At 42.4% G+C, this 21,832-nt stretch overlaps 1 protein-coding gene across 1 annotated transcript in view; it reads right to left on the bottom strand.

The window, feature by feature from the left end:
- NFIA (nuclear factor I A) overlaps positions 1 to 21,832 on the bottom strand; it is a 624,340-nt gene that overhangs the window by 396,853 nt on the left and 205,655 nt on the right. The window lies entirely within an intron of this gene.

The following is a 21,832-nucleotide window of genomic DNA, read 5'->3' on the forward strand; positions in this document are numbered from 1 at the left end:
CGAGCTGCCCGCGCGCCCGCCTCCGCTCTGCACCGCACCGCACGGCCGCCGCCCGCTCGCGCCGCCGCCGGTGGCGGCGGGGGGGGGATGGGGTGGGGGAGGGGGCGGCTGCGGCGCCGCGCGGCCAGCCGGGTCCCGAGCCTCCGCGGCCGCTCGCGCTCGCTCCTCGCTCGCTCCCTCTCTCGCTCCCTGGCTCGCTCGCTCGCTCGGCCCCCCCGCCTCACCCCCCCGTCCCCGCTCAGCGCATTACTGGGTAACGCAGTGAGGAGCAGTTACAGTCTGTACTCCCGGGCAGCTATAGGCTGCCACAGGATGTGCTTAAGCAAACAAAACTACTTTTCCTCGTCCCCATCCCCCAACCCCCGCCGCAGACCTTCGCGGACCTCGGTGGAGGACTTGGGCAACTTTGCCAGGTTGCCCTGCACCCCTCGATTCACTGCGTGGGCAAGGAGAGAACCGCGGAGAAAGCCGAGCGGGGTGGCGGGGAGGGGGGGCGGCGGGCGTGCAGATTTGCATGTATGCAAATTTAAAAAATCAGACCTCCTAGGTAACTTTTTTTCCCTTCTGAAATGCGGTACGGCTCAAAGCATTGTAATCTCTCCGACGAAGCTTTTGGTGGGAATAGATCGTCGGCAGAGGTAATTATGCACAAAACCCTGCAAACTTTGTGCAGCTTCAGTCCTATGGCCTCCAGAAGCGGGGGTGGTGGGGGAAATTTTCACAAGGAAGATTCACCGGATTTGGGGGCTGGGGTGGGGGGGTTGTCTGGAGAAAGGGAGGCGGAGATTAACGAGCATTCTCCCTCCCAGGACTGTGAAACTAGTGGGTTTGAGCACAGACGCCATAGAAAAAGTTCTATCACGTTCAGAAACAACAGTGGTTTAGCTGTGACATCTTTTTCTTTTTAGGAGGGAAAAAAAACGTGAAAGGGATGTCCCCTTAGGGAAGGGAGATATTCTCGTCCACAAACGCGTGCCCAGAACTGGACACAGGCCTGTCATTACCTCCCCTGTTCCCGGGACACCTCTGGAAGGGTGCCTTTTAAGAATCCCCTCTTTTTTCCTCCCCCAGGTAATAGTTCTTAAAATGGAAAAGAGCTTCCTGCAATTATTTTAGATTTGCTAAAGTATTGTTTTGGCAGAAAAAGGGGGGTGGTTTTTAAGGTTTGGCAAGTTGCCAATAAGCCTGCTTTTCCAGTTTTTTTTTTTTTTAACCTCATATTTTCTCTCTAGGTTCTCCTCACTGCTGGGAAAGGGGGGGGAAAAAAGTATACCTCCTTCCTCCAAACCCCCATTCCATCCCTTCTCATCTCCCTCACTCTAGTTTGCAGCCTTCTGCATTTTCTAATCCTTAAAATTCCAAAAGGGAAGACGACTATATGACGATGAAAGGCTCTAGCACACAGACAGGGGAATGTGCACCTTGGTGGAGGTTGCCCATCTAGAGAGCCTCTGAAAAGAAGAAATTCCTGTAGGAATGCCCACTCTGCATGTATGGATGAGATGACATGTTAAGGCCACTCTCATTCAGACTCTTCTCCCACCCCACTCTTTTTTTTTTTTTTAAGTAAGGGGCAAGAAATATGCTCCTGGAGAAAAGAATATGAAGTCCTCAAATATTCTGCATCTTTCTAACGTGATTTTATGCTTGTTCTCCAGTTACTTAACAGCCAAAATAATCCCTGGTTTCTCAGGAGACCATTTTCACACGCCCCCGCTTCTAAATATCCTTGGAAATCTCTCAGGTTATTTATTAAGGGGTGAGGGGAAATAATGACTTAAAACTTTAATGAAAGAGCCCCGTTTCCCAAACGACACAACTACTTTTTTTCCTTGCTTCCTCTTAGATTTCAGAAGGAGAAAAACGTCCTAAAAGGCAAGCCGAGTTACAGAGACAACATTCCTGGCCACGAGAACTCTTGCTGGGATCTATAACTTCAACGCGCTCCAAGTTTCCTCGATAGAAGTTTCTGGCTGACAGTTCCAACATGTAACTGAGGCACAGTGAGAAGTTATTGTTCCGAGTGTGTACTCTTGGGAAGCTCTCTTCCAGAGAAGATTAAAATCTTTCTTTTGGTGTATTAAAAGATAGACTTCACATCTGCCACTTCCCCAAACAGCAAAGATTCTGACTTTTAATTGAATCTCAAGAAAAAGGAAAAGGATTTTTTTTTAAAGCACTGGCACGTCGCCCTGTTTTTTTTTTTTTTTAAAGAGGAAAAGTAATTTAATGCTGATATTTCTACTTTAAAAACTTCTTTTGTTGCAGCAGTGGATGTGCCCGCGATTTCCAGCTTTCTGCGGTTAGCAATATTATCTTAAGTAACTTTTGGCGCCCTTCGTAAGACTTTTGGATGTGGGACGATTGTTTGCGCCCTCTAGGCAAGGGCTGGATCCAAGTTCAGCACCAAAGCCCTTCACATCCGCTCCTGCTTTCTCTCCTATCTCCGCCAGCTCCCGCTCCCTCCCCCGCGGGAGGGGGGTGGGGTGGAGAGGCGGGGGAAACTCTACAAAGCACAGCTCCAACTACAGCCTTTGGAAACCGGACTGAGAAAAATACAGTAGAAGAGTTACAGTTACAGAGAGGCTTCTGGTAACTTTCTCTCCAACAGGCATAAATTTAAACACACACACACAAAGAAACAGATGTTCCTCAGAGGGCAGTCTGGGGGTAAAAAACATTTCCAACTCTCTCCCCTGGTCCCAAGTTACAAAAGTAAATCCTTGTCCAAAGTTCGAAAAGATACTGAGACCCTTGAAAGAGAACAGGGATGAAGGGTGAAGAGAAGAAAGAAAGGATAGTGGAGAGAACAGTATAGGAAACACAGGTGACGTAAAAAAACTAGTTTACTGCAATCATATAAATGACCCATTGTTAGGAAGAATAAACCCCTTATTGGAAATAACCACTCCAATCATTTATTTTGCAAGTGCTAGGAGACTGCCTTGAAATGGGATTGTCTCTGTGCAAAGGAGGCTCCTGTCATGCTCTCTGCTATCCATATTCTTCCTGGCACAGAGCCCAGCCTTGCATTTGCTGTGTTTTATTTGCAGAAATGTTACCTTGCCAGTTTTAGTGAAATCCTCTTAGATATATAAATTACGTCAATAAGGATTCACTTATATGTACATCTCAAATACCTCTCATTTCAGAGGTTACTTAATAGGAAGATCTTGTTAATATGATTTAGATTTTAATGTACAAAGCAGTGAAGATAAAATTGGGGTTCACAAGTGACAATGCCATTTTCTATAGTTCTTACCAAGACTAACTTTATTACTTGCATTTCCCAAGGTTTTCCTTCTCTAGTTTTTTGACCTGCAGTCACTTGTGTGCAGATTTTTCTTATATGCATATATTCCTAAATTGAATCATGTTGCTTAGCTGAGCATCTAAGCAGATTCTTACATCAGATTTCCAGGCCAGATTTGATTAGAAGGCCTAAAGCCTTGGGAAATAGCTGGATGGGAATTTAAGCCAAAGATGGGAAAGAGCCTCTTTTATTTTCCATTCACTTCCCAACAGAATTAGGTGTCTACACTGCTCAAAGGGAAGGGAAAGATGGACATATTTCAGAGGCTGCCAGTTACTGTCTCCAAGACAAGCTGCTGCCGTTCGTTTCCACAGGATTGGTGTCAAAGACTTGTTCAAGAGGCCAGACTCCAGCCGAGGGTTAGCAAGTCAGCAATCTTCCACACACACCCTCCACACGGGTTATTGTGGTAACAAGAAGAAATGTGCAGTTGGCCAGTCTCAATATCCTATTCGCTACTGACCATATATTAAACAGAATTCAAGAAAAGTCAAGAAAAACACTCTCCCCTTCTTCCTTTCAAATGTATAAAACAGCTGTCAGTCCACCTGTGAAACAGTCTCTCCTTTAAACCTGTTGTTTAGAGTTCCAGAAGAGAGGCTTGCCTATTCCTTCAAAGTACCTGAAAAGCCAAAGCTTCTAAGATAAACAGAGAAAGACGTTTTGCACTGCTAAGCATGCAATACATTACTTTCCAAAGCTCACTACAATCCCATAGTTTATCAGCCACACATTTTTAAAAGTTGAACTTCATCTTCCACAACCGTTAACAACTTCCCTGAATTTAGAAATAATCATTCATGCAAAGTTAAAGATTTCTCTAACAGAATTTTTTTAACTTTTTGTAAAAGGCAATGAAGGCTTACTATTCATGCAAAAGAAAACAAACAACCCCACGTTAATTAGGTTCTTTTTTTCTTCTAAAATTCAAAAACTCTTTCCTATTGTGCTTGCTAAATCCGGAAGAGCTTGTAGCTTTGACAGCTTGAACCACACCATCCCCTTCAGAGCCGCAGAGAACTTCAGATCTTCTCTGTCCCGCCCCTTCTGGCTACTGCGAACCATTGTACACCCAAGCTTGGATATGATTGGGTAAAGCTTTTGTCAGTCTCCCCTTTGGTCCCATTGATTAGAGGATCGAATCGTCAATTATTCTCCAGGTCCAGACATTTCTTTTCGGGTTAGGTTGACTGCTGAGGCCAGACGTCTTTTTACAGAACAGAGCACGTACAGGATTTTTCGCTCCCCCCCCCCCCCTTTCTGGAACCGAGCAAGCGCTAGGAGGAAAAAAAAAAAAAAATCTGTCAAGCTCAGCAATTTTTTCAAATCTCAGGGAGGAAAAAAAAAAGGAAACCCGGTCCTTGATGTACATAAGAAAAAAAGCCATCCACAAAGCTACATCTTTAAAACAAAACCATCACAATAGACATTTACCCAGCAATCACTCCAATGCATATGCAAGCTAGAGAAATTTTAAAGTCTTAGCTATTAAACAAAATCATTCTACCATTATTGTTGTTTATAAAACGCGTACCGTATAAACGCAAAATAGAAAGTTTAAAGCTGAACCACGTACCATTGCAATGTAAAAAGAGTACGTGAGAAACTGAGAAACTTTAAAATGTTCAGACGAATTGCTTCATTAGTTGTCCCCCTTTTTTTGCATTAAAAAAGACATCTAAATAAACTTGGAACCGTTGAAAACCCGGAAGAGATTTTTTTTAAGCTGTTGGCCAATTGCAGGCTTCTTGGAGAATTTTTTTTTTAACTCCAAATCAGGAGGCTTTTGCAATTGCAATGCGCGCTCTCTGCCTCTCTCACAGTCTCTCTCTCCTCTTTTGAAAGCGATCCAACCCCGGCTGGCTGGTTCTCAGATTCTCTCTGGTTTTGCCTTGTGTGCTTTGGATTGTACGAGACTTTGCAGAAGTTGCAATCGATTCGCAGTCCCTCTCTTCTCCCTACCCCCTTGTTTATTTCCGCAATCGCTGCAATTTGCATAGTAACCACGCATGAGGCGGCGGTGGGGGCCAGGAGGGGGCAGGGAAAAGGCCTTGCCCCCTTCTCCCCTCCTCCTGTCTCTCTCCCCTCCAGTCTCCTCCTCCCCCACGGCGTGTGGCCAATAGGAGCCCCAGCATTCAGCGCAAGCTCCGGTCGGGACACCGTTCGGAAGAAAGCTCCTGTGTTACTAGGCCCGGCTCTCTGGATGGTGTTTTTGGCGCAGTAGGAGTTCCCCCGCTTGAGGACCTCGCAGCCGGTACTAGGGAGATGTGACGATATAGTACCTTTGCCTGCGGTTGTGCGGGTTTCGCACGTTTTAATCAAGTCTGCACACCTGCTTTCTCGGTTTCTTTTTCTGCAGTCTCTCGTGAGTTATTAGGCTTGTTCAGGATGGTTAGTGAGAGATTTAACCTTTATTTGCACTGGTGTAGACCAAGAGCTAAAGATCCTCTTTGGTTCATTAAATCAAGAGAGTGCAAAATGTCACAGAGAACTCGCAATGAAATAAAGCTTCTACTCCAGATTCAGAAAGAAAAAGGCATTGGCTCTGCCCTGCAGATGGCTGAACATAAAATTGTTAGGTGGGCTCCCTCAAGAATAAAGCTGTTCCCTTAAAGCAAGAGATCCAGTGAATTCTAACTTAATTGCAACGGTCTAATTTGTCAATATCCTTAAAAAAAAAAAAAAAAGCCTGGGTTCCACATAGTTTAATACACCCCTCCACCTCCCATCCCCCGAAAAGAGCTGAAAGATATTCCACATATAAAGGGGAGAGGCGTTAAAAGTTATTGAATTATTAAGTCCTCCATCTCACTGATTCATCTTATATCATTAAACCAGACTCATGTAATCAGGTTATTTCAGTGTCAATCTTTTATGTGTTTGTTTCAAGCAACAAATAAGCCATTGGTTCAGTGGTGGTGTATGTATGGGGTAGGGTGTCCCTTTAAGTGGAAAGCTTCACAACTGGCCTATTATTTTGTTTTGTTTTTTTAAATGTGTTTGCTTTGCATCAGTTAAGTAGCTTAATACATTTTTACTGAATAACTGAGTTACAGGAAAATGTGTGCTTAGCTCACTTGATAAAATTTATCCAATAAGAGGTCAAGAGGAATAGGAAGCAACCTGATAGTTGTCTGATTTTCTTAACTGTCCTTGGTGAAGTTACCTAATTAATTAATAACAGGACCTTGCACAGTTAAATTAGATGTTAGAGAAACTTATTTTATTTTGAACCACATTTTTGGCTTTAGACTTAAACACTTTACAACTAGCTAACTAATGAAGCATTGCTGGAAGGTAAAGTACTGTGGCTGCCCTTGGTATTACACAAGATTTGCTGTTCTGGTCTGACTCTGATAGATTCAAATATTATCTAGCTCTGGAAAGTCTGTGGCGTTTAATCCACTGAGCATTTCCACCTGGCGTACCGCTTTCACCTTAGAAACACACTTGATGAGATATAGTGGCTTAAGTAAAAAGAAAAAATAATTTTTTAAGTAATCAAAAAATTTCTAGGCTTAGTTTGGCTGGTGCTAGGCTATGTAATCCTGAGATGGTTACATAACACCTATAAAATAGGACATGGACTTATTGTGAGAATGGAGGTCTTAGCTAAGAGCCTTTGAAATGCACAAGAGGTATCAATTTGTATTGCATTACTCTGCAGATGCTGTGGCCTAAGTAATTACTAATGCTAAGCAAACCAGGCCTTGTCAGTAGGTGGTAACAGTGAGTTTTGTGTATAATGTCTGTACTTCATTAACTTGGTCTAATGTGGTAGGTTAGCTAGCACCAGTTCCCAAGTAACCTTTTCTATCTTTGTCTAGTCAACAACAACACAGTATGGGCTTTGGAATCCAACTTGGGTGTTAATGTTGGTCCTACTATGTATGGTGGTGATGGTGGTTCAGTTGCTGTCATGTCTGACTCTGTGACCCCATGAACTGCAGCCCACCAAGCTCCTCTGTCCATGGGATTTCTCAGGCAAGAATACTGAAGTGGGTTGCCATTTTCTCTTCTAGGGGATCTTCCTGACCCAGGGATTGAACCTGCATCTCCTGAGTTGCAGGCAGTCTCCTGCAATGCAAGTGGATTCTTTACCACTGAGCCACCAGGTAAGTGCCTACTATGTGACTCCAGGCAAATTATTTAACCTTGGTAAGCTTTAGATCCCTCCTTTGAAACATGGTACATATTCAAATACCATATGTAAATTACTGAGTACAATATGTGTGGTCAATAAAGGTAGCTATAATAATACTATTACTGTTTAATATTTATAATGTTCTAGGTGAGCTTTCCAGGTGGCTCAGTGGTAAAGAATCTGCCTGCCAATGCAGGAGATGCAGGAGACACAAGTTCGATCCCTGGGACAGGAAGATTTCCTGGGGGAGGAAATGGAAACCTACTCCAGTATTTTTGCCTGGGAAATCCCATGGACAGAGGAGCCTGATGGGCTACAATTCATAGGGTTGCAAAGAGTCAAACATGACTGAGTGATGAGCATGCACTGTGCACACACACACACACACACACCCATATTCTAGGTACACTGAATGTGCTAAGAGCTAAGGAAAGAGAGAATAAGATATTATCCCTGCCTCCAAGAAGCTTTCAGTCCAATGGCAGAGACAAGACATAAAGGTAAATAACAACATAGTAAGTGGTATCTCTAACTTAGATATACATAAAGGGCAGTAGGAATACAGATGACTGATCTTGCTTGGGTGTACAGATAAAAAGAAAAAAAAAAGTGACATTAGTGTTGGGCTAAAAGTATGCATTTGTCAGGTGAACAACTGAGGGGCAGAGTACTCCTGTCTAGGAAAGCACCGTGATATCAGCACCATATGCAATGGGCCAGAGAATGGGGTGGGGTTCAATTGTGGCTCATTGCACTAGCTAGTGTTAGCTTGTGTTACGGTAACTAGAGTTGTAGTTGGTAAAGCAGACTGAGGCATGATGGTGGAGAGCCTTATGAGTTTTGCTTGAGGGACTGCAGAGGCCTCAAAGGTATTTAACCAAAAGATAGGCAAGATAAGATATGCAAGTTAGAAAGATCATGGTAGCAGTGGAGGTAAAGAGACCAGTTAGAAGAAGGCGAGAGAAGATGAAGTCTTGAACTGTAGCACAGCAGAAATGAATGAGCAAGAGGACAGAGGAGGGAAGAGTAGAGGGTAGGAGAGGGGTGTGGAAGCAAGGGAGAGACACATCATTCACATTCATTTCAGGGACTTTGATCAATAGGGACAATGTCCAAATATCTACAAGACGTTTAAGATCTGTTAGTGAAAGAAGCTCTTCTTACCTCCCCCACCCCGCAAATTGCTACTTCTATATCCTTGCTGCTGCTGCTGCTGCTAAGTCATTTCAGTCGTGTCTGACTCTGTGTGACCCCACAGACGGCAGCCCACCAGGCTCCCCCGTCCCTGGGATTCTCCAGGCAAGAATACTGGAGTGGGTTGCCATTTCCTTCTCCAGTGCATGAAAAGTGAAAGTGAAGTCACTCAGTTGTGTCTGACTCCTAGCGACCCCATGGACTGCAGCCCACCAGGCTCCTCCGTCCATGGGATTTGCCAGGCAAGAGTACCGGACTGGGGTGCCATTGCCCTTCTATATCCTTAAACCTGCAATATTAAATAATTTATAAATAACAGCAACCATAACAGTAGCTCACATAGATTGACTGTTTACTCTCTATTAGCTCTTTCCACTCCCTGAATTTGTGTTCTAGTAACTTCAGCCCCATTGAAAAATAGCTGTACATTAAATAGGGTGGTTTTGAGTTGTCAACCCATTTGAGAGCCTCATGTTTCCACATAGGCTGGCTTTATGCCTTGAAAATAGTAGGCTTTTCCAGGAATTTTGCTTTGTTGACCCAAATAGAAACCTAATCCTCTTGCAGGGCATTGATATGGAGACTAGAACATCAGAGTCTTACAGAATAGAAACATAATTCAGAATCACTGTATTTTTCTAATAATAACTATAAATTTCGGTACTAAATTGAATGTTGAACACAAAGGTATACATCACATTTTCTTGATTTGCTTGGGTAAATCCTAGATCATCCAAAGAACTTTTTAGGCTAAGTAATGAACACTAGCATTTAGAGGTCTCAGTTCAGTTCAGTTCAGTCGCTCAGTTGTGTCCAACTCTTTGCGACCCCATGAATCGCAGCATGCCAGGCCTCCCTGTCCATCACCATCTCCTGGAGTTCACTCAGACTCACGTCCATCGAGTCCGTGATGCCATCCAGCCATCTCACATGGCAATATAAGGGTAATACCTAACATGGCAATATAAAGGATAAATACTAGAAGCAAATTTAAATCTAGGATTTGAAGAGGTTTCCAAATAAGCAAGTTGTGGCAGTCTACCGTACCCCCCTAAATTTGTTTTCTACTTTTGGATACATAGATGAACAATTAGAATCTATATTTTCCAGCCTCCATTTCCGATAGGCATAACGCATGATTAAGTTCTTCTCAATAGGATGGAAGCAGGATAGCTGAGTGCAAGTTCCATGTTACTTGCTTAAAAGAAATTTGTTGTAAATTTTTGGCCTCTCTAAGGGCTTCCATGAGGCCATGTTAGAGACCAAACTTCAGTGACAAAGACCAGGACTGCACCCTCGGAGACAAGAGAGCAGCCAGATGGAAGGACCTTGGTCCCTAAGTGATCTCGGGCCAAGATCATATTTAAACTTCTGGTTCTGAGGTCTCTGATAATGCAACCTAGCATTTACTACAACTAATAATCAAGATTACAAAATAATCTCATGAGATCTTTGGATAATTTTCTCTATAACGATGTTATGGTTTTTCCCCAACTTGGTAGAGATTACATTTGCTTTTATTATCAGCTTCCTTTTCCAGACTCTCCTCCTGCCTCAATTCTGTGACCTGCTCATCCCATACACACTAAACAACTCATCTCTTCTCATCATTTTCTGAACACAGCACACATGTTCATTCCTCTCTTCCTTTGTCTGTGTGATTTTTTTTCTGTCCAGAAATCCCTTAAAAAATGAGTTCCACTCATTTTTTCAAGAACCAAATACTACTTCCTAACTACCCTGGCAGAGTCCATCCATCCCTCCAGCATGATCTCTAGTGTCTTATACTCATTTTTAGGACAGCTCTCTTCATATTGTATATAAATTTGTATGAAAGTGTTAGTCACTGAGTCATGTCTGACTCTTTGCACCCCAAGGACTGTAGCTCGCCAGATTCATCTAACCATGGAATTCTCCAGGCAACAGTATTGGAGTGGGTAGCCATTCCCTTCTCTGGGGAATCTTCCAGACCCAGGGATTGAACCCGGGTCTCCCAAATTGCAGGCAGATTGTTTACTGTCTGAGCCACCAGGGAAGACCCATCAGTTTGTATATCAATAATTTATTTGTCCATTTGTCTGCTAGACTATGAGCTCCTTGGAAGTGCGATGACTTCATTCCTTCCTGGATTCCTATAAGCAAAGTGCCACAGTAGATCCTCAATGAATGTTGGGCAAATTCACATGTGAATGAATAGATGAACAAATGGTTAGCATTCCAGCCTTTCAGTCTGATAAAACACAAGGTCAGGAGTATGGCTGTTGCAAGACATGGCATTATCACTGGATGGAAATTTTAAGTAATAAAATAGTAGGACAATGAGTTTGCTTATCACAGACCTTCCACAAACATTCTCACCTTTACCTTTCCTTCTAGGTGGGTCTGCCATTGTCATTCTAACCACACAATTGAGGAAACTAAGGCTCAGGAGTGTAGCACTTTCACAGCACCATCTTTCAGGATTCGAAACAGCTCAACTGGAATTCCATTACCTCCACTAGCTTTGTTCGTAGTGATGCTGTCTAAGGCCCACTTGACTTCACATTCCAAGATGTCTGGCTCTAGATTAGTGATCACATCATCATGATTATCTGGGTCGTGAAGATCTTTTTTGTACAGTTCTTCCATGTATTCTTGCCACCTCTTCTGAATATCTTCTGCTTCTCTTAGGTCCATACCATTTCTGTCCTTTATTGAGGCCATCTTTATATGAAATCTTCCCTTGGTATCTCTAATTTTCTTGAAGAGATCTCTAGTCTTTCCCATTCTGTTGTTTTCCTCTATTTCTTTGCATTGATCACTGAAGAAGGCTTTCTTATCTCTTCTTGCTATTCTTTGGAACTCTGCATTCAGATGTTTATATCTTTCCTTTTCTCCTTTGCTTTTCGTCTCTCTTCTTTTCAGAGCTATTTGTAAGGCCTCCCCAGATAGCCATTTTGCTTTTTTGCATCTCTTTTCCGTGGGGATGGTCTTGATCCCTGTCTCCTGTACAATGTCACGAACCTTAGTCCATAGTTCATCAGGCACTCTATCTATCAGATCTAGGCCCTTAAATCTATTTCTCACTTCCACTGTATAATCATAAGGGATTTGATTTAGGTCATACCTGAATGGTCTAGCAGTTTTCCCTACTTTCTTCAATTTGAGTCTGAATTTGGTAATAAGGAGTTCATGATCTGAGCCACAGTCAGCTCCCGGTCTTGTTTTTCTGGGCTGTATAGAGCTTCTCCATCTTTGGCTGCAAAGAATATAATCAGTCTGATTTTGGTGTTGACCATCTGGTGATGTCCATGTGCAGAGTCTTCTCTTGTGTTGTTGGAAGAGGGTGTTTGCTATGACCAATGCATTTTCTTGACAAAATTCTATTAGTCTTTGCCCTGCTTCATTCTGTATTCCAAGGCCAAATTTGCCTGTTACTGCAGGTGTTTCTTGACTTCCTACTTTTGCATTCCAGTCCCCTATAAAGAAAAGGACATCTTTTTTGGATGTTAGTTCTAAAAGGTCTTGTAGGTCTTCATAGAACCATTCAACTTCAGCTTCTTCAGCGTTACTGGTTGGGGCATAGACTTGGATTACTGTGATATTGAATGGTTTGCCTTGGAGACGAACAGAGATCATTCTGTTGTTCTTGAGATTGCATCCAAGTACTGCATTTTGGACTCTTTTGTTGACCATGATGGCTACTCCATTTCTTCTGAGGGATTCCTGCCCGCAGTAGTAGATACAATGGTCATCTGAGTTAAATTCACCCATTCCAGTCCATTTTAGTTCACTGATTCCTAGAATGTCAACATTCACCCTTGTCATCTCTTGTTTGACCACTTCTAATTTGCCTTGATTCATGGACCTGACATTCCAGGTTCCTATGCAATATTGCTCTTTATAGCATCGGATCTTGCTTCTATCACCAGTCACATCCACACCTGGGTATTGTTTTTGCTTTGGCTGCATCCCTTCATTCTTTCTGGAGTTATTTCTCCACTGATCTCCAGTAGCATATTGGGCACCTAATGACCTGGAGAGTTCCTCTTTTGGTATCCTATCATTTTGCCTTTTCATACTGTTCATGGGGTTCTCAAGGCAAGAATACTGAAGTGGCTTGCCATTCCCTCCTCCAGTGGACCACATTCTGTCAGCAAATTTGGAAAACTCAGCAGTGGCCACAGGACTGGAAAAGGTCAGTTTCCATTCCAATTCCAAAGAAAGGCAATGCAAAAGAATGCTCAAACTACCGCACAATTGCACTCATCTCACATGCTGGTAAAGTAATGCTCAAAATTCTCCAAGCCAGGCTTCAGCAATATGTGAACCGTGAACTCCCTGATGTTCAATCTGGTTTTAGAAAAGGCAGAGGAACCAGAGATCAAATTGCCAACATCCACTGGATCATGGAAAAAGCAAGAGAGTTCCAGAAAAACATGTATTTCTGCTTTATTGACTATGCCAAAGCCTTTGACTGTGTGGATCACAAGAAACTGTGGAAAATTCGGAAAGAGATGGGAATACCAGACCACCTAACCTGCCTCTGGAGAAATCTGTATGCAGGTCAGGAAGCAACAGTTAAAACTGGACATGAAACAACAGACTGGTTCCAAATAGGAAAAGGAGTACGTCAAGGCTGTATATTGTCACCCTGCTTATTTCACTTCTATGCAGAGTACATCATGAGAAACGCTGGGCTGGAAGAAACACAAGCTGGAATCAAGATTGCCGGGAGAAATATCAATAACCTCAGCTATGAAGATGATACAACCCTTATGGCAGAAAGTGAAGAGGAGCTAAAAAGCCTCTTGATGAAAGTGAAAGAGGAGAGTGAAAAAGTTGGCTTAAAGCTCAACATTCAGAAAACGAAAATCATGGCATCTGGTCCCATCACTTCATGGGAAATAGATGGGGAAACAGTGGAAACAGTGTCAGACTTTATTTTTGGGGGCTCCAAAATCACTGCAGATGGTGACTGCAGCCATGAAATTAAAAAGACACTTACTCCTTGGAAGAAAAGTTATGACCACCCTAGATAGTATATTCAAAAGCAGAGACATTACTTTGCCAACAAAGGTCCGTCTAGTCAAGGCTATGGTTTTTCCAGTGGTCATGTATGGATGTGAGAGTTGGACAGTGAAGAAGGCTGAGCACCGAAGAATTGATGCGTTTGAACTGTGGTGTTGGAGAAGACTCTTGAGAGTCTCTTGGACTGCAAGGAGATGCAACCAGCCCATTCTGAAGGAGATCAGCCCTGGGATTTCTTTGGAAGGAATGATGCTAAAGCTGAAACTCCAGTACTTTGGCCACCTCATGCGAAGAGTTGACTCATTGGAAAAGACTTTGATGCTGGGAGGGATTGGGGGCAGGAGGAGAAGGGGACGACCAAGGATGAGATGGCTGGACGGCTCGATGGACATGAGTCTGAGTGAACTCCGGGAGATAGTGATGGACAGGGAGGCCTGACGTGCTGTGATTCATGGGGTTGCAAAGAGTCGGACACGACTGAGCGACTGAACTGAACTGAAGGCTCAGGAAACTGTAGTAGTTACTCAAGGTCACTCACAGGATGAGTGGTTGAAAACAGTTCAGTTCATTTAGCATTCCTCCCCAAAGCTCTAGCTATGATTTCAGACTTAGGAAAAAGTTCAGGCTTCAATTTTTTTTAAGTGCTGCTGCTGCTAAATTGCTTCAGTCGTGTCCGACTCTGTGGAACCCCACAGATGGCAGCCCACTAGGCTCTTCCGTCCCTGGGATTCTCCAGGCAAGAATACTGGAGTGGGTTGCCATTTCCTTCTCCAATGCATGAAAGTGAAAAGTGAAAGTGAAGTTGCTCAGTTTTGCCCAACTCTTAGTGACCCCATGGACTGCAGCCTACCAGGCTCTTCCATCCATGGGATTTTCCAGGCAAGAGTACTGGAATAGTTGCCAGGTGCTAGTGAGCTCTAATCATAATCAAAGGCAAACACGTAGATCCATTGTTAAAAAAATAGAAAAGCTTTATTGAGATATAATTGATATACAAAGAACTGCACATATTTAATGTATACAGTTTGATGAGCTTGGACATATACCAACACCCATGATTGATCACCACAATCAAGGTAATAGATATATCTGACACCTCCCAGAGTTTCCTTGTGCCCCCCCACTTTTGTCTGTGGTATGAACATTTACCTTGAGGTCTAACCTCTTAAATCTTGAAGGGCACAGTACAGTTTTGTTAACTATATGCACTGTATTGTACAGATCTCCAGAATGTATTCATCTGCTGCTGCTGCTGCTGCTAAGTCTCCTCAGTTGTGTCCGACTCTGTGTGACCCCACAGATGGCAGCCCACCAGGCTCCCCCGTCCCTGGGATTCTCCAGGCAAGAACACTGGAGTGGGTTGCTATTTCCTTCTCCAATGCATTAAAGTGAGAAGTGAAAGGGAAGTCTCTCAGTTGTGTCTGACTCCTAGCGACCCCATGGACTGCAGCCTACCAGGCTCCTCCATCCATGGAATTTTCCAGGCAAGAGTACTGGAGTGGGGTGCCATTGCCTTTTCCGACGTATTCATCTAGCATAGCTGAAACTTAACACCCACTGAATAACAGCTCTTCGTTTCCCCCACCCTAGACCCATCCTTCTTATTCCCAGGTGGCTCAGTGGTACAGAGTCTCCCTGCCAAGGCAAGAGACACAAGTTCAATCCCTGGGTTGGGAAGATCCCCTGGAGGGGGAAAATTGCAACCCACTCCAGTATTATTGCCTCGGAAATCCTATGGACTGAGGAGCCTGGCGGGCTACAGCCTATGGGGTTGCAAAAGAGTTGGACATGACCGAGCAGTTGAGCACGCTTGCAGTTGAGCAGCATAGATACACACCGTGATAAACTGCAGAAATTCCTCAGTGCTAAAGACGGTGTGGCACGACTGAGCTGCTAGGCTAGCCAGTACTAAAGATGGTGTGGCACGACTGAGCTGCTAGGCTGGCCAGAGAGAGGAAATCTGTGCCATAACTAAAGTGCAGGTAGCAAAGTACCCAGTTCACCGAAGGAAAGGGGAAGGGGAACTCGGGAGTCTCCAGCCACCGCACTTTACAGATGATAAAACTGAAACCAGCCGAGTGAAGCTCATGGTCTTACAGCTGGTAAAGAATTAATCCCCAGTCCGGTGCCAGTTTCATTACATCATGCAAAGGATATTTTGCAGGAATGGGAAAGGAGTGAACAACTATCTCTGATATCAAAGTTGAAAAGAGGCCTGGGAAAGTGGAGAAATACTGCTCTTGAATCTGATAGGAGAAAGAAAATGGTTAATTATCTAAATCGAATGGACGACTATAAAATCCAGGCAGGTACCTAAAAGATTTACCTAAACGTGTTCAGACAGTTCAGTGATAATTTTCAGGAAAAATAAATGACGGTGGGGTGAGAGCAGCTGTTTAGAACTGCAAATTCGTGTGAAGAGCTGCGAATAAATCTGGTTCTCTAGTCTCTGCTCTTTGTGGCCTTGGACAGTTCAACCTCTCCCTCTGGCTTCCTTCTCTGAAAAATGTTTAAGTATCATCAGCCCTGCTTACATATTGAAGTCTTGTGAGGATTCAATGAAATCATGAGTGTGAAACTGTACGAAAATTTAGGTTTCTGTTCTATGAAGGCCTGTACCAGCAACAGTGGTTTATCGTACAGCACAGAATAAAGAACATGGATATATAGTTGGTTGTATTTATCCTGGCTCTATTCAGAAATGCTTCTGAGTGGGGATGTGTGTGTGTGTATCTCTATTTATCTCTGTCTGTCCAACTATATGCAGACACACGCACATATAGTCATATATATATATATCCAAAGTGAGTGAAAGTCATTTAGTCATGTCTGACTCTTTGCAACCCCATGGACTGTAGCCCACCAGGCTCTTCTGTCCATGGAATTCTTCAGGCAAGAATACTGGAGTGGGTTGTCATTTCCTTCTCCAGAGGGTCTTCCCCACTCAGGGGTCGAAGCCAGGTATCCTACATTGTAGGCAGTTTCTTTACCATCTAAGTCTCCAGGGAAGCCCGTATATATATATGGAAGCCCATATATATATATATATGTAGAGAGAGAGAGAGAAACTATTAACATAGAAATAAGGTAAAGTCCTTTGACTGTGTGGATCACAATAAACTGTGGAAAATTCTGAGAGAGATGGGAATACCAGACCACCTGACCTGCCTCTTAAGAAACCTATATGCAGGTCAGAAAGCAACAGTTAGAACTGGACATGGAACAACAGACTGGTTCCAAATAGGAAAAGGAGTACGTCAAGGCTGTATATTGGCACCCTGCTTATTTAACTTCTATGCAGAGTACATCATGAGAAACGCTGAGCTGGAAGAAACACAAGCTGGAATCAAGATTGCTGGAAGAAATATCAATAACCTCAGATATGCAGATGACACCACCCTTATGGCAGGAAGTGAAGAAGAATTAAAGAGCCTCTTGATGAAAGTGAAAGAGGAGAGTGAAAAAGTTGGCTTAAAGCTCAACATTCAGAAAATGAAGATCATGGCATCTGGTCCCATCATCTCATGGGAAATAGATGGGGAAACAGTGTCAGACTTTATTTTTTGGGGCTCCAAAATCACTGCAGATGGTGACTGCAGCCATGAAATTAACAGACGCTTACTCCTTGGAAGGAAAGTTATGACCAACCTAGATAGCATATTGAAAAGCAGAGACATTACTTTGCCAACAAAGGTCCTTCTAGTCCAGGGTATGGTTTTTCCAGTAGTCATGTATGGATGTGAGAGTTGGACTGTGAAGAAACCTGAGAGCTGAAGAATTGATGCTTTTGAACTGTGGTGTTGGAAAAGACTCCTGAGAGTCCCTAGGACTGCAAGGAGATCCAACCAGTCCATCCTAAACGAGATCAGCCCTGGGTGTTCTTTGCAGGGAATGATGTTAAAGTTGAAACTCCAGCACTTTGGCCACCTCATGCAAAGAGTTGACTCATTGGAAAAGACTCTGATGCTGGGAGGGATTGGGGGCAGGAGGAGAAGGGCACGACCGAGGATGAGATGGCTGGATGGCATCACCAACTCGATGGACATGAGTTTGAGTAAACTCCGGGAGTTGGTGATGGACAGGGAGGCCTGGCGTGCTTCAATTCATGGGGTCGCAAAGAGTCGGACACAACTGAGTGACTGAACTGAACTGAACTGAACTGAAGGTAAAGTCAAGGCCGAAGTTGGTATCCAGGGTTGAGTTGCAATTTCGAATTTGAGATTCCTTGTCGTCAATTTAAAAAAGAAAAGGTAAAAACGTATGAAATACGTAATATTCATATCATTTAAAATGCAAATTCAAGAAAAGTTATTCAAAAGCAACACACACATTCTGAGGTCTGCAAGATTTTAAGACATAAGCTCTCACCACCAGCCATCACCACCACTGCCATACATGTACACAAACAAGTATTGTAAAGAAGACAAGCTTCAGTATGAGACACAGAACCATATATTCAATCCCTGGGTGAGACTCCAGCCAGCATAAGGACAAAGGGACTGTGCTTCTTCTAAAACTGCTCAACTATAGCTTGAGTGCCCTGGGCTAGTGGAACTAGTGCTCTGGATACTGCTAAATTAGGATGTACCTGGTCTGACATCAGTGTCTATAGGTCCAGAACATCAGCAACAAAGGAGAAAACCAATTAAGGTTGGCCCCTTTAGCCTGGAGTTTTTCTTTTCTTCTTCTTTTTCTTTTTTAAACTCACAGTTTGTAGGATCTTAGTACCCAGACCAGGAATCAAACCCACATCCCCTGCAGTGGACCACCAGGGAAGTCCTGACCCTAGGGTTTTTTACGCTCACTCTTAAGATAACATCCCATTCCCCCCAAGATAGTATGGATAGGAAGGAAATAGGAACTGGACAACCCAGTTGGCATGGATACTGAGTTCAGACTCTCCGTGCATCCTCTATCCCTTCAGAGCTCTCCAGCCTCCCTTGACCTTTCTTTCTCTTTCATAAAGTGACTTAAAATGTGTACACCCATGGCAGATTCATGTTGATGTATGGCAAAACCAATACAATACTGTAAAGTACATTAAAAAAAAAAATGCTATCAGCAAAGGGAACTCTAGCAAAGAAATGTATAGAGTTGGGGTTGTTGTTATTGTGTTGGATACACTAGCAGTAATAAGTAGGTGACTTGCTTCAAAGTGCAGTTAATAGGCTAAGAATCAGGATTATGAGTTAACCATAAACATCACAGGAAAAAAAATGCCTGTGTGTTTCAAGGGTAGGGAAATAGGGTACAATCTGACACTGTACTGGTAGATCCGTTAGGAAAATGGCAATCTTTTTAAAAAATTAATTGTGTTAAAATACATGCTGCCACTGCTGCTAAGTCACTTCAGTCGTGTCCCACTCTGTGCGACCCCAGAGATGGCAGCCCACCAGGCTCCCCTGTCCCTGGGATTCTCCAGGCAAGAACACTAGAGTGCGTTGCCATTTCCTTCTCCAGTGCATGACAGTGAAAAGTGAAAGTGAAGTCACTCAGTCGTGTCCGACTCTTAGCGACCCCAGGGCCTGCAGTCCACCAGGCTCCTCCGTCCATGGGATTTTCCAGGCAAGAGTACTGGAGTGGGGTGCCATTGCCTTCTCCGGGTAAAATACATAACATTTACCATTTTATCCATTTTATAATGTACAATTCAGTAGTATTAAGTATATTCACTTTGTTGTGCAACTCTTATCATTATCCGTCTCTAGGACTTTTTCATCATTCCAAACTGAAACTCTGTATCCATTGAATAGTAACTCCCTATTCCCTTCTCCCCACAGTCCCTAACAAGCAGTTTTACTTTCTGCCTCTATGAACTTGACTACTTTAGGAATCTTACATAGGAATAATGATTCAGTTTTTGCACTTTTGTAAGTGGCTTCTTTCACTTAGCATGTCTTCAAAATTCATACATGGTAAGATTTTCCTTCCTGTTTCAGGCTGAATAATATTCCACTGTAAGTATGTACCATATTTTGTTTATGTATTCATCCATCGATGGAGACTTGGGTTGTTTCCACCTTTTGGTTTTTGTGAATAATGCTGCTAAAAATATGGTGTATAAATTTCTATTTGAGTTCCTGCTTTCCATGCTTTTGGGTATATACTTAGAATTGTTGAATCATATAGTAATTCTATTTTTAATTTTTTGAGGAGGAAATGGGAATTTTAATGTGTCTTTGGGGAAAAATTGAACAAATTATTTAATGACAGTTCATTTACAGAGTTGCTTTCATGAGCATCACGAATCTTGGATTCTGTTCTCACTTCTCCTATTATATAATCTTTAAAGTCTCTTGAATTTTCAGGACCACTCTCCATTTGCCCATTTGAAAAAGATGGTTTTTAATTAGCTGATATCTAAGGTCCTTTGAAATTCTAAAAGTTTCTAATTCTGCATATTCTGTTTGGTATATGAGTTCATCCATTCCTGTCTTCATTTATTTTGGAAATGCTTTTTGAATGTCAGAGCAGGTTTTTTGTTTTTTCTTTTTCTCTGTCTCTTAAACAGGAGTTATCCAAGGGGAATGAGAATGGGGAGAAGGAAGGCTGGGGTAATAGTTGAAATAAAATGGACTGTGAACTAGTGGAAAGGCAGGTGCCAAGAGAAGGCTGAAGGGATAAATATGGGTCAGAACAGTCTAGGCTGAGTGACCAACTTTTAAGATTTTGCACTTTATCCTGACGTTAATGGGGAGCTATTGAAGGGCTTAAAGAAGGTAGTAACAAGATCAGTCTTTGTTTTAAAAAATCACACTAACCAACAACAACATGGAGAATGGACTGTAGGTGCTCAAAACAGGTTGCCTATTCTTTCTCTGCTTTGCTGTGTTTTTCTTTGACGGTGGGAAAATTAGTCAAGATGTCCCAGAACCTAACTTGGAGCAAAAGACATTTAGATCAAACTTATTTCATCTTGGTAAACAATACTGTACTGAACTTCTCCTTACACTCAAAAGTATTTGTCCACTGTTTCCCCTGAACCATGAAAACTACCCATCATGTAGTGTCTTCAGGTCATTAGCTTGCCAATTAATACGACAGGACTATGACATTAAAGAAATTTTTAAAGATGTTCTGATCGGGAATTATTATCCTTTTATCTACAATGTTAATAAAATTAAATATCACCATATTAATATCAGTCTTATATTTCATGAGAAAACTTTAGAAAACTCATATTTAATTAAATGGAGTTTTTCCTTAATTGGGATGCAAATAGTCTACTTCTGGCTTTATATATTCTTTATATAAATAATGTAGTATTCTAAAATCATAAAAATACACAGTGATGCTGTTTTCCTTTGTTTATATACCTCATTTTCTTCACTCTGAAAGTTATGTGTTGTGCTGTATCAGCAGATTGTATACCTATGAAGACAACAAATGATCCCTGAAGGCCATTATTTTTAATGGGTGAAGAAAAGGAGTTCTTAGATCTTAGTTCTATTTTAGATCACACAAATGCAAAACAAATTGTTTGGAAAAAAAACTCTGAATTTTAATATGCAAGAATAATGCCTTGGTTTACTGCAAGTATTAAGATTCATTCAATCACTCATGCCTTGTTTAGTAAAGTAATGCCGGAAAAAATGGCATTTGCCTTCAATAAATTTTGGCAGTTTGGCATAATTTTTACTTTGTGTTAAAGAAAACCAAAATGAGAGCAAGGAGAACCAATTATAAAGAGTGCTTTAGTCTGGCGAGGATGCTTGAAATGGCCAGCTTGTAGCAAGCAGGGCCAGGCCAAGAGCCGGGAAATTAAAGTTTGTATGGTACGTGGTATGCTTTTGGTATATTGAAAAAGAAGTGCTTCAAGAAAGAAGCCAAAGAATGGTAAGTGTTTCTGGTTTTAACATTATTCCTATTAATTTGCTAGCCTGCCCAAGAGCTATAAAGTTAACAATAAATCAAATATATTTTAATTTGTCCCGAGATAACAGATAGAAACAAAATCTTCCCAACTGATTTTCTGCCAAAGTATTTTTACTAACCCTATCCACTCCTTAAATTTACACTTACTGTTAAAACTTAAGAACTATCAAATAAATTCAAGCCTGGGAAACATTTACTGGATGCTGCGGTAGCCTGGCACTCCGTTATGTTCTAGGGACTCAGGACAAGTAAGTGATGATCTGGTCTTCAAAGAGGCAAGTGACTCTTGGCAAGGC

The sequence above is a fragment of the Capricornis sumatraensis genome, chromosome 2 (assembly GCF_032405125.1).
Source record: "Capricornis sumatraensis isolate serow.1 chromosome 2, serow.2, whole genome shotgun sequence".
Lineage (NCBI taxonomy): Eukaryota > Metazoa > Chordata > Mammalia > Artiodactyla > Bovidae > Capricornis > Capricornis sumatraensis.